The 13,782-nt window shown below is 39.3% G+C and overlaps 1 long non-coding RNA gene across 2 annotated transcripts in view; it reads right to left on the bottom strand.

Annotated features, from left to right (window-relative positions):
• Positions 1-3,304: 3,304 nt before the first annotated feature.
• The window catches only part of LOC132343790 (uncharacterized), a 75,552-nt gene continuing 65,074 nt past the window's right edge, over positions 3,305-13,782 (bottom strand). For both annotated transcript variants that reach the window (XR_009492750.1, XR_009492749.1), the window contains one exon: positions 3,305-3,580. This is a non-coding gene — a long non-coding RNA (uncharacterized lncRNA). The remainder of the gene's footprint in view (positions 3,581-13,782) is intronic.

Raw genomic sequence — 13,782 nt, 5'->3', positions numbered from 1 at the left:
CCCCAGTGCCTTCCATATTTCCATCCTAGGCTGTCCTTTTACCTCTGGGAAGTCACTTAATGGTCACGAGCCACCAAAAAAATTATCAGAAAACTAGGTCAAAGGGTGGCAAGGACAGAAAGAGACCTTCACTTTGTAAGCATCCTCTCCCTGCACCAGGGAAGCACCTTTTCCAAAGTCCTCCAACAGAATCTTTTCTGTCTAAGTTGCCAGACCACATGCTCAACTCTTGGACCCTCGCCCAACTCTAGCACTTCCTGCCTGATAGCGGAGCAACACCAAGACATAATTTCAAGAAACTTTTCAATAACTAATCTGGGAACTTGCAAGATGAGTGATAGGAACAGGTTGTACAATGTGAAATAAGTGATTGTGTATATATGAAGTTGGACCACCTCCAGTGGCCAAAGGCAATTTTGATTGCATCTTTTCTGAAGATTTCAGAAAATGGAAATAAATGGACGCAAAGGAAAAAAATACTAAAAATTATGCTTTCTTACTTATCTCCTCAGAGTCCCATTTGGCTGCTATTTTCCCAGAATCTTCCTCTTTTCCACAAACCCTCTTTAAGAACTTGATCCTCTCCAAACTCCTCGCTGCCATCTTTCCTCACATCCACTCTCCCTGTAGTCACTGGCCCAGTCTCTTGATATCCCCATTTGCACTACCCTGTCATTACCTTGCTGATCCTAAAAAGGCATGCAGGCAAACATTTCCCCGAAGGTGCAGGAGGGAAGAGGCCATCGTACCCCTGCTTCAGTAGGCTTCCTCTGTCCCATGATCATATTGAACGGCAGTTCCCACCTCCTTTCGTACATATTAGAGTCAGATCAGAAGTGCCCCAAACTTACAATAAGGTCACCAAAGTCACTCATCAGTCAACAGTATCAGTATGCAGCACAGGCTAATTTACTGTTCTACTAATAACTCAGCAGCACGATATGAACAGGCTCTGAGCATCTGCTTCAGTATGACCTCCATAAACTTTAGGGCTGTACTCTTTGGTACAATTTTCTGTGATTCATGAGAGACAGGCTTGAATTTTTTGTAAAAGCTGGTAGTATTTTCTTCAAGTTAAAAAATATGCTCATAGCTGGTAGAACAGCTTTACCCTGAAGGCCACACTCCACACACACACACACACACACACACACACAGTAAGCCTGACAACACAAAGACAGTAATCTCCAATGTTAAATTTGAAATGGAAACAATTTGGTGCAAGGTCTTTTCTTTCTCTTGGTCTATAGTTTTTAGATGAGCTAAACATACATTATTCAGTTCAATCCACCCCATAGTAGGTAAAACATGCATTATGAACAAATAGCTTTTCACATCATTTTTCCAAAGACCCCTGCAAATATACAAATGTATTAACCAAGAAAAGTACCATGCTAACATATTAGCAAGAAAGACAGGTCTCCCAAAGAACTCCCAACCCTGCCTGTGTACAGTGGTTAAAAGAAACCCAGGCAATTCAGTCTATGGATTTCATGCTGCCATGTCCTGTATAATAGGGATATTAACGCTTTCCCATTGGAAGAACTTTTAAAATGTAGAAATTCAGCCAAAAAAGAAGACCCTTTGCTTGAAATGGAAAGAACCATGACTCAAACCAGTGGAAGATACCATTCCCCACCTTGCGAAGGCTATTTTGAAAAAAGGATTTCCAGGGATCTTGCCTGTACACCTTGAGGGCAAGGACGGAGTCTCTTGTTCTCCTCGGACATGGATGAGATGATTTACTAGTAATGATCAGGCCAATAACAAAGCAGTGGTTGAACAACATGAGAGTCTCATTTTCAGCTCAATTTTCAGCACCAGGAGTTCAAATTATGGAGCATTCCCTTCAATGAAATTGAAAACTGAAAGACTACCTTGATTGCAAACCAACCAGAACTGAAATTTTTCTGTCTTGAAAACCCTTCAGGAATACTTTATGCACTCTGACTTGAAATAATGACTTCATTTCAAAATAAAACAGCTATGGATCTTGAGGTTGGCTTGCTTTTCTAATGACTGTGGGTTTTCTCAATCCAAGGCAGGAAAATTGGTTTAGTGTTAATCATTGACTCAGAGGAGGTAACCAGTGTCTTGGCTACTGTCCCGCCCCATTCGTTGACATGGATAGCTAATAGGAAAAGTTCTTTGCAACGGCAGGTCCAAACAGAAACCTGCTGCAGCCGTTAAGCCCCTCCTACACAGAAACTCAGGAGCTCTATGTCTGGTCCTGCCTCGCGCTCAGCGTTCTTAGCTGTACTACTCGACATCTCTCATAAGCTCAGGTCTCTATAGTCCAGTGGTTCTTTAGGCAGGGGACATGATCGTGAACTTCGTCTCAAGATCTGTAGTTGGTTTTGCTTCTCCTGCCCCCAACATTCTACTCTCATCTATAGTTACCCGAGTCATGAATATCCATATCCCAAGACATAGCAGTATCGAGTTCATGCAGGTATTTTCAAACTTTATGAAAATGAGTGGTCCCCCCTCACTTTTAGAATCATACATTCTGAGGACTAAAATTGGTCAATAGAGTATGCCTTTGCTCATGCTTTGGTTCTTAATCTAATGCCTCATTCATTTAATTTTCTGAGTATGAGTTCTTAGCACATCAAAGAGCTGCTGAAATGCAAGATAGCATGCTTTAGGGAGCAAATAAGAAAAATCCCAACTCAAATGATTTTGACAAAGAGCAAAAAATTTTAAGCCCCATAACTAGAAGACTGGGGATATATTAAAACATTATTTTTTAAACTCCCTCGTTTTTTTTGAGGACTCAGATTTCTTCCTTCTCTTGACTCTGCTTAATTCAGCAAATCAGCTTGTAAGTCTCTTCCTGGTCACAAAATGGCTACAAAGTTTCCAGGTATCACCTCCTGACTTCACAACATCCAGCAACAATAACAGCAGGAGAGAAACTGTTACCTTGTTCACAACCCCCAATTCATTTTATCAGCCAGAAAACCTTTCACAGGAACTCCAGAAGTCATACCCCATCCCCTCTTATTGCCTAGAATTGCACCACATTGCCACACCTCAACCAGTCACTGACAAATAAGAAATGAGACCACCTAATTATTTTAAGGTCAATCTTTATTGCTCTGGGCTGAGGTTATAATCCACCTTTTCTAAAAAAAAAAAAAAAGGAAAAAATAAGCAAAAAAAAAAAAGAAAAAGTGAAACATTAAAAAAAAAAAAGGAAAAAAAGGGAAAATTCGGACCAACTAAGTATGCTAAAAGTGATACTGGAGACTGAAATGTAAATAAAAGCACATTTATCAATTACTATATACCCAAAGCCACTATTTAATATGGTTAGATGTACTAAGAACTTCACGGTAAGGCAGAAATGTCAAAAGAGCCATAAGAAATGTACTTACTACCCTTGATAAGCAGGATAAACAGTAGTAAAATTTTTATTGAGTAGCAGAGACACCTCCATGTTTTAAGGTATCCTGCCTGAAAGGTTTTTGAAATCAGAGTGATTATTTCTCATCTAACATAAAATCGACTTACCATACAGCACACTGGATGCAGTTTATCTTCATTGGCAAGAGGTCTATAAACGCACTTGTATTACCTAATGGGAAAAATCAATACATAAATACTCATTCTATGCTTTCACTACTTATTCTACAGCTGCCGTAATTAAAACAGTGTGCTATGAGAATTAAGGTAAGTACATAGATCAATGGAACTGAGCAGAAACTCCTGGATAGATCTATACATAAATGACTCGTTGATTCTCAACAGACAATGCAAAGTAATCAAATGGAGAAAGAAAGGTTCTTCTCAACAAACAGGGTTAGAACAACCAGATAAAAATGAAACTTGATCCTCACCTCACACTATACGTAAAAAATATTTTGAGATAGATCACAGTTACAAACATTAAAAAAAAAAAAAAAAAGCTTCTTAAGGGACATAAGAAATGACTTTATGACCTAAGAGGCAAAGAGTTCTTAGGACACACATTTCAAGAAAAACTTGCACAAAAATATTGATAGCAGTCTTATTCATCAGTAACTCCAAGCTGGAAATAACCCAAATATCCAACAGCAGAGAAATGAAAAAAATATATATTTATAAAATAAAAAATTAACCACTGGCACATTCAACAATTTGGATGAATATCAAAAGCATAGTGCTGAATGAAGAAGCCAGCCACAAGAGTACATAGGCTTTGTGATTCTATTTTAATTCTATTCTGTTCAAGGACAAGTGAAGCTAACCTGATGTGCTGCAATGAAGAACAGTTGGTACGTGTACTACTGTATATACAACAGATAAACAACAGGGAGCTAGTGTATAGCACAGGGACTATACTCAGTATCTTGCAGTAACCTATAATGAAAGAGAATCTTCAAAAGAATATATATGTGTGCATAACGGAATCACTTTGCTGTATACCTGAAATATTGTAAATCAACTATATTTCAACAATTAGAAAAAAAAGAACAGTTAGCTTACTCTGGGTAGAAGAGGTGGAGAATTGACTGGGGAGAAGCACAAGTGGTGAAGGAAAGGAAATGTTTATATCTTGACTGGAGTTATAAACTTGAAGGTATGCATGTAGCAAATCTCACTGAATTGTACACTTAATATCTGTGGGGGGGATTTTTTTGGTAAATTATTTCTGAATAAAAAGTAATGCACAATTGCATGAATATGTGAGTGCTGAATTGTAAGTTGCATTTTTCTTTTATATCTATTTTAAGATCTCTAAAATTGTGACATCTTTTAATTGCAGCCTAAAGAAACTTTCCAGCCATCTGGCAGTGAATTTTTTAAAAATAATATCAATATTTATTTATTTAGCAAAAATTTTACTAAAGTATAAGATATATGCAGAGATCTTAAGTGTACAGCTTGATAATTTGTTATAAAATAAATAGTCCTATATAACTACCTCTGAGATCAAAATATAAAACCTTACCAGCACCATGGAAGCTTCCCACTGCCCTCTCATTACACTGCAATGAGTGAGTGTTGCAATGAGTGTTCCAATGAGTGAATACACCACAGTGGATTCTGATATTAGTTTCTGGTGGTTTTAAGTAAAACTGTCAGAAAAATTCTTGTATACTTTTGGTGTGCATGTGCATTTGTTTAGGGGTCATAAGGTAGGCATATGTTCAGCTTTCCTAGGTACTATCTAATAGTTTTCTAAAATGGTTATGCCAGTTTGCATTCTCACCAACAATATATAAGAATCCCAGTTGTTCTACACCCTTGCCAAAAATTGATATTGTCAGATTTGTGTTTAGTTTTTGTTTGGTTGCTTGGTTTGTTTCCATTATGCATGAGTTGGGGGTGGGGGCAGGGGCGAGGGAGGGGGAGTAGAACTAATTTTTGCTTTTTTTTTTTAATGTTCTGTTGGTATCTTATTATGGTTTTAACCTGCAGTTCAATTTTAACTTATACTTGGATCATTAATTATTGCTTTAAATCGGGGGTCCCCAACCTCCGGGATCTAATGCCTGATGATCTGAGGTGGAGCTGATGTAAATAAAATGTACAATAAATGCAATACCCCTGAATCATCCTGAAAGCATCCCCTTGTCCTCTGTGCTCTGTTATAAAATTGTGTCCACGAAACTGGTCCCCGGTGCCAAAAAGGTTGAGGACTGCTGCTTTAAGTGTCTTCAAAAAGATTACACAATAAGGTGACTTTATATGTTACAAGCAAAGAAACAGCGTAGCAGGGAATGTGGAAATGTCACAATTTAGTGTTTTTCTTATAAAGCCACAACCCAACAACTAAGTGCCATGAATGACTTGGGAAAGTGTTGATGAAGCTGCATTTGCCATTGACCAAACACACAAGGGAAAGCTACTAGGGAAAGATTGCTAGGCCCAACTCCAGATGACGCAACTAAAGGCAGTAGAATTTGCCAAGACTTCACGGTCCCCGAGACACAGATGATCACTGCCTGGTGTACAGATGAGGAAACTGAGCAATGAGCAGAGGAATCTCAGATGGGTGCAATTCTAATACCTGTGCTCTTCCCACATAAGCCAAACAGACGTAAAAGAAGCAAAGAAAAAAGTCATGACCTTTGCCCTTATTAATCATCATAATCTGTAATTCTCAGAGCCATGATCTTAGTAGCACAGCCCTCAGCACAACATTCTGGGCATCCAAGCAAAGCAGAGATGGATCCCCACTTTCCTGTGAGAAAACTCAGAGGCTAATGGACCGCTGTGATCACAGAGCTGGTTGGAGAAGCAGAACCAGGAACAGGATCAGAACCCCCCACACCCCGCCCCTCACTCTCAAGGGCAGATCCATATGCTTCATTGCCATAGGAGAAGTTAGCCAAGCACACCGATCTTCTGTCATCTGTGTCTGTCCTCAGGCTTGAGCTACAGGCAGAGCATGGGTTTGGGGGATGCAAGGATTTATTGGCCTCCTCCCGACCCCTTACATACTCCATTCTCTTTTCTCAGACAACTAGCACAAAATAACCTGAAAAAGAACATTCACTCTCGGGACTTGGTGTTTTAACTGATTTCTCTTCTCCTCAAGTGTCGCCAAGGATTTCAAATCCTACTTAATGAAGGACTGCAGAAATATTTTAGAGGTGATGGTCTTCTTGAGGCACATAAACCAATGGGTTAGTTAGGCCTAGAGATTAAAATATCCAGCAATCATAGGAACTACCTTGCCCTGAAAGGGCATCTCCATTTAGAGCTAAGAGTCTCTTTGAATTACACCATTCACGATAAGGATAAAGACTTCCCAGCCCACTGACTCACAAAGATGTGTTTAACTAGCCTAATTATGCCTGAAGTGGCAAATTGCCCTTACAAGAAAGCTAATGCTTTTCGCCAACGTATCAATGATCCAACTGTTCCTTTGTCTTCATAATGATTGGGTTAACAAGGCAGGAAACACCTTTAAAAATCAAGTTTGTGTACATCTTGATTCATTGTGGCTGTCTGAGAAACCGTTTTCTCAACCAAGGGGGAACGTCCCAGCAACTCAGACAACTGGCAAAACAGAATACATGTTTCAGAGGCATAATTAAAAAATGATATACAAAGATTTGTTTCCAATGGGTGATAATCTCTGTAGATAAATAAGTCTCCAAGCCACAAGCACCACTGGGAAAATAAATAATGAGATTCTGGCTGGAGCTTGCTTGGCACTGAACAGTGGTCCCCAGCTGGTGGGAAAGACGGAAAGACCTCCCTGACCAGCAGAGGATCTTGGGAGTAGCCCACCGGCCATGTGGAAGAGGAAGGTGCCATTCTAAGGCTAAATCAATCCCACTGGTGGGTAAACAGAGGCATCTGTGTGCTAAGCTGCTTCAGTCAAGTCCAAATCTTGGCCACCCTATGGACTGTAGCCCACCAGGCCCCTCTGCCCATGGGATTCTCCAGGCAAGAATACTAGAGTGGGTTGCCATGCCCTCTTCCAGGCAATCTTACAAACCCTCATCGCTTATGTCTCCTGCATTGGCAGATGGGTTCTTTATCACTAGCACCACTTTGGAAGTGCCTTTTAAAGGTTAAGATTACTAAAAGGTAATAGATGGTGAAGTTAGAGGAAACTGTGAGACCACTGAATTTTCTTCAGTGTCTCCAACTTTTGCTCTAAAATAGACTCTGGGAGGAATCATTTTGTAAAGTAAAAAATTCTCCTGTTATATAAATAGCTCTCCCCTCATCTTTTATGCTTTACATGTTTGGATTTTCATATGTTGACTTTTTACATAAGGCTACATTTCAGAAAATGGAAGAAAAAATCATTATGTGGAGATGGGAGAGTCAATAAAAGCCAGGGAAATTTGCATCAAATTATTCAGAAGCACTCCCTTTGATAATTCCCTTTTCAGTTGATCAGAGAAAATATTCTCTCCATTGAGAGGAGAAGGTTCCTGTTGGAAAACAGTGAAATACAGAATGACTTCCCAGAGAATGTGGATCTTCATTGAGTTTAATGGACATTCAAATCTTCTAAAATGATTAGTGCATTGGTGAGATTTATAAAGCTGAAAGAACTTTTGTGAATACTAATATCATAGGCCACTCCTCAAAAAATCATTTTCAAATAAATAAAAGCTTAATTTAACTCCCGTATTAGAGTCAAAAGCATATCTGCATAGAAGAGACTAGGAGAAATTCTGTAGTAAAGAAACCTGTTAACATTGTTTTACATACCATTTCCCAAACATTCAATCATGGAACCGTCTTTTCTTATAATACATAGCAACTCCTCAAGCGTAACACTCTGTGAAAAATACGGTTTTAGTTAAGAAAATATTGAAACTGTCCAACTTCCTCATTTACTTGGCGGGTGGGGGAAAAACAACCACAGTGGAGAAAATGTAGTCTTTTCCAGTAAGTGGTGCTGGAAAAACTTGACAGCTACATGCAAAAGAATGAAACTGGAGCATTCTTTAACAGCATATACAAACATAAAGTCAAAAATTTATTAAAGACCTAAATGTAAGACCAAAAACCATAAAGCTACTAGGAAAAAAACCACAGAATATTCTTTGACATAAATCATAACAATATGTTTTAATCTGTATCCCGAAGCAAGGGAAATAAAAGCAAAAATTAACAACTAGTACATAGTTAAAAACATTCACACATCAAATAAAATAATTGACAAAAATGAAAAGACAACCTACTGAATGGGAGAAAATATTTACAAATCATATGATGAAGAGGGGGTTAACATCCAAAATATATCAAGAGGTCATACAACTCAAAAGTTAAAAAAAAAGCAATCCAATCAAAAAATGGGAAGAAGACTTGAATAGACATTTTTCCAAAGAAGACACACAGATGGCCAACAGGCACTTGAAAAGATGCTCAACATCACTAATCATCAGAGAAATGTAAATTAAAACCACAATGAAGTGTCACCTCACAACTATTAGAGTCAATCAGCTCAGTGGCTCAGTCGTGTCTGACTCTTTGCAACCCCAGGGACTGCAGCACGCCAGGCTTCCCTGTCCATCCCCAACTTGCAGAACTTACTCAAACTCATGTCCATTGAGTCAGTGTTACCATCCAACCATCTCATCCTCTGTCGTCCCCTTCTCCTCCTGCCTTCAACCTTTCCCAGCATCAGGGTTTTTCCAATGAGTCAGTTCTTCACATCAGGTGGCCAAAGTATTGGAGCGTCAGCTTCAGCATCAGTCCTTTTAATGAATATTCAGGACTGATTTCCTTTAGGATGGACTGGTTGGATTTCCTTGCAGTCCAAGAGACTCTCAAGAGTCTTCTTCAACAGCACAGTTCAAAAGCATCAATTCTTTGGCGCTCAGCTTTCTTTATAGTCCAACTCTCACATCCATGCATGACTACTTGAAAAACCATGGCTTTGACTAGATGGACCTTTGTTGGCAAAGTAATGTCTCTGCTTTTTAATGTGATGTCATTAAAAAGAACACAAGTTACAAACATTGGTGAGGATGTGAAGAAAAGGAAAATCTTGTACAGTATTGATGAGACTGTAAAATTTGTGTATTCACTGTGGAAAACATTACAGATCTGTGTCAAAAAACTAAAAACAGAACTACCATATGACTCAGCAATTCCACTCCTGGGGATATATCTGAAAAAAATGAAGATGCTAATTTGAAAAGATACATGCACACCAGTATTCATAGCGGCATTATTTATTTAATAAAACTGCCAAGATATGGAAGTAACCTACGCATTCATTGACAGATGAATGGATAAAGAAGACGTGGTGTGTATACATATATAATGGAATTCTGTGTGCTCAGTCACTCTGTCTGACTCTTGGAAACCCCATGAACTGCAGTCCCCCCAGGCTCCTCTATCTGAAATTTTTCAGGCAAGAATACTGGAGGGGCTTGCCATTTCTTCCTCCAAGGGAACTTCCCCATCCAGGGATAGAACCAGCATCTCTTGCATCTCCTGCATTGTCAGGTGGATTCTTTACACTGCACCTCCTGGGGAATTCATAATGGAATTCTACTCAGCCATAAAAGAGAATTAAATTTTAGCATTTGAAACAACATGGATGGATTTGAAGGGTATTATCCTAAGTGAAATAAATTAGACAGAGAAAGACAAATACTGTATGATATCACTTAAATGTGGAATCTAAAATATAACACAAACTTGTGAATAATTTAAAAGAAACAGACTCACATATGCAGAGAACTAATAGTTACTAGTGGAAGGAGGGGGAGGGGCAAGATAGGGGTAGAGGATTAAGAGGTATAAACTACTATGTATAAAATAAATATGCTCTAAGGTTATATTTTGGGCTTCCCAGGTGGTGCTAGAGGTAAAGAATCAGCCTGCCAAAGCAGGAGATATAAGAGACTCAGGTTCGATCCCTGATCAGAAAGATTCCCTGGAGGAGAACATGGCAACTCACTCCAGTATTTCTTGCCTGGAGAATCCCATGGACAGAGGAGCCCAGTGGGCTATAGTTCATAGGGTTGCAAGGAGTTGGACATGAAGGTGACTTAGCATGCAAGCACCCATGCACATCAGGTTATACTGTACAACATAGGGAATATAAGAACTATAACTGGAGTATAACCTTTCAAAATTGTGAATCACTGTGTATATCTGAAACTTATATAATAGTATATATTTTATATATTATGTATCATATATATTATACCTCAATTTAGAAAAAAGTAAATCTGATCCATCAGTTAGGACCTGGCACTTGATCTAACTTTTACCCAACTTCTCTCTATATGATCCTGAGGAGCGCACTCATTAAGGAATCCTACCTGGCTATTTGTCAATTGTGAATGGCAATATGGAAGATTATAGGACAACATTTTGTCCTCTGGGAGGGGTACATATCACAAAACTCATCTGCTGACTTATCTTCCAATATGGTACGTCTCCTCTGGAAAGAATGGCTCTGGTCCCATTCTAGTGTCATTTGTGTTAAGTCAGTGCATGGGAAGAGAATGGTGGGTGTCTGGCTGTACTGACCCTCAGTATCTCAAGAGCCAGTTGGGGTATATAGTGGTTTGGATGAGAAAATGTGCCCCGGATCATGTGAATTGCTTGAAGGAAGCCCTAAGCAGCTAACAACTCCATTGTTCCATCTCTGTTCACATGGCAAAGCTGATCATCTACTATTCCAGTCAAAGGTCATGGGAAATCTAAAGGACATACCCTAACTAAGAAGTTTTGTTCAACTAAAATTAAATTGATGGATTAAATACAACTAAGTATTTTCTCAAATTTAAATTAAATTAAATGTGATGTCTTTTCAAAATTTATGTTTTCTTAAATGCAAAATAAAAGATATTGGCCAGATTTCTAGTACATGAGAAGAGAAGGGGTTCTTATGATATCATAGTCCAGTCCCATAGTTTCATGGAGTGATTAAGACAGATAAAATGGTCATACAACTGGTTACTAAGATGCAACTAACAGGTATTTTTTTTCCTCTATAAGTATCACCTGCTGAGAGTCATTTAGAGTTAAAATACACCCTAGCATCAGGATCCATATTAGTGGATTTATCACGTTGCTGTCCCTTTTTTTCATCCTATTTGTTTTGATTTCTAGTGTGTTTACATTTCCCTTGAAACTAAGCTTTCAGCAGTTCAAATTTTGTCTGGAAAAAAAAAAAACATTTTAAGCCATGATACTGAAAAAATTGGTTTGGACTATTTCAGCTAGTGAGTATTTTTAAGAGAATCTCTGAGTTTGAAAACAAGACACTTTGGAGACTCATAAAATTGGTTCAGATGATGTTTAAAAAATAGAATGTGACGTTTGCCAACAAGCTAAACAAAAAATGGCATACAAGTAATTTTTCTGCTTACATAAAATTTCTTGTAGAAATCAAGTATTAACTGAGGCTGTGGTGATTTTCTTTAAAGCAGCACAAGAGAGAAGCTTCCTGGTCCAGGGCCAGAAAAGTACCAACATCCCTTCCCATCATCACCTCCATCTCTCCATTTCACTCAAGCCCCAAGCACTCATCATAGCCATGAGCCAACAGGAAGCTTAGCCCTGTTCATTCTGCATGCCCCAATCCATAGTTGATAATCTATGGAAACTGACTCTCCTGATAGAATAAGTCCTGGTTATGATCAGGAAATGAATGGGACAGGAACATGACTGCAAATTCTGAATAAACCCAGCGCTATCTAGGGTATCAGTGGAAACATGTTACCCCATACCTATGTGAACTCCTAGACAGGATTTCTTTTGAATTTCCTTCTTATTACCCAAAGGCTAAGGCTTTCCCATAGGGAGCTGAGACAGGAAGTGATGGAGTTTTGCCCATAGGATTTAGGACTCCTAATACTTCATGGGCTGGACACCTTGGAGACTATATTCCGTCTGAGCATCCCACCAATGTCATCTCTCCTGCATATTCCCCTTTTAGGCTAGGCTGTGGGTCTCCTAGAGCAGAGCCAGACTCAAATATTCACAGGAAATGCTCAGCATAAAAATCACATTCTGTCAAAATCCACTAGACCTGAAAAATGGTGCGAGCTACTGAAATCTAAGGAAAAGCAATGTGTTGCTAGAAATCTTATTCCCAGGCTAAAATGCTTGAGAGAAATTCACCTCTTCATCACCCACTGTCATGAATTAGCAAGGGGGAAAGTTGATTTCTGAACTCATTAAGGGAAAGAGAACTGTCAGAACTATGTCAGTAATATTTGTGGAGTCTGTGCAATTGTACATTCATGATACGATTGTAGATTAAAGATATCTTGATCACCTGTGAAGACACCATCACGAAGGCAGACATCAGACTGAAAGCCCCTTAGTCCTTTATGCATCCCTGTCCTCTCTCTCTCTACACAAACCCGCTATAAAGAAAGGATAACCTATATTAATTCATATGGCAAGCATGTGATCTTATGATTTGCTAACCCTCCCAAAGGTATCTGGGATATTTGTTAGGCTCAGAGGTTAAAGTGTCTGCCTCCAATGCGGGAGACCTGGGTTCGATACCTGGGTCTGGAAGATCCCCTGGAGAAGGAAGTGGCAACCCACTCCAGTATTCTTACCTGGAGAATCCCATGGAGGGAGGAGCCTGGTAGGCTACAGTCCATGGGGTCGCAAAGAGTTGGACATGACTGAGCTGCTTCACTGCCAGAAGCAGTGGTTTCTTTTGGTAAGCACTCTTTTTGATTTAACTCAACTTCAAACCAAACTTGCAGCTCAACAAAGCCGAGATCCAGTCCAGTTTGGTAATTTACTTTCTGTATAGATTTAAGGAATAAGAAGGATCATTTATATTTTTACAATTATTATTCAAAAGAGTATTTGTCTGCCAAAACATGTGTCAGATTGAACAACTGTGGAATCATGGACTAATCAATCACAGCCTGGGGGAAATAGACTATAAAATAAATCTTGAATTATGACAAGGGTATGATGAAAAATAGAAAAAATTATTTGTGAGTTCCTTTAGAATAATTTTATTGCTCAGAGATGGTAATGTTTGGACTCTCCAATAAAGTTTCTTCCACCATAGCTCTGGGTGTTTGGGTACTTTTTAAAATTTTAGCACTAGGAGCATTCCTGGCGGCTCAGTGGTGAAGAATCTGACTCCTAATGCAGGAGACACAGGTTCAATCCCTGATCCAAGAAGATCCCACAAGCAGTGGAGCAACCAACCCTTCAGTACAATATGGAGCCCGTGCTTTAGAGCCCAGGAGCCACAGCTACTGCAGTCCGAGGGCCCTAGAGCCTGTGCTCTGCGGCAAGAGAAGCTGCAGCAATGGGAAGCCCGCACACCGCAACTAGAGAACAGCCCCTGCTCTCTGCAGCTAGAGAAAAGCCCTCTCA

Source organism: Bos taurus, chromosome 24, assembly GCF_002263795.3.
Source record: "Bos taurus isolate L1 Dominette 01449 registration number 42190680 breed Hereford chromosome 24, ARS-UCD2.0, whole genome shotgun sequence".
In the NCBI taxonomy this organism is placed as follows: domain Eukaryota; kingdom Metazoa; phylum Chordata; class Mammalia; order Artiodactyla; family Bovidae; genus Bos; species Bos taurus.
Note: the sequence above shows the minus strand (reverse complement) of the source record. Positions and strands in the feature narration are given on the sequence as shown.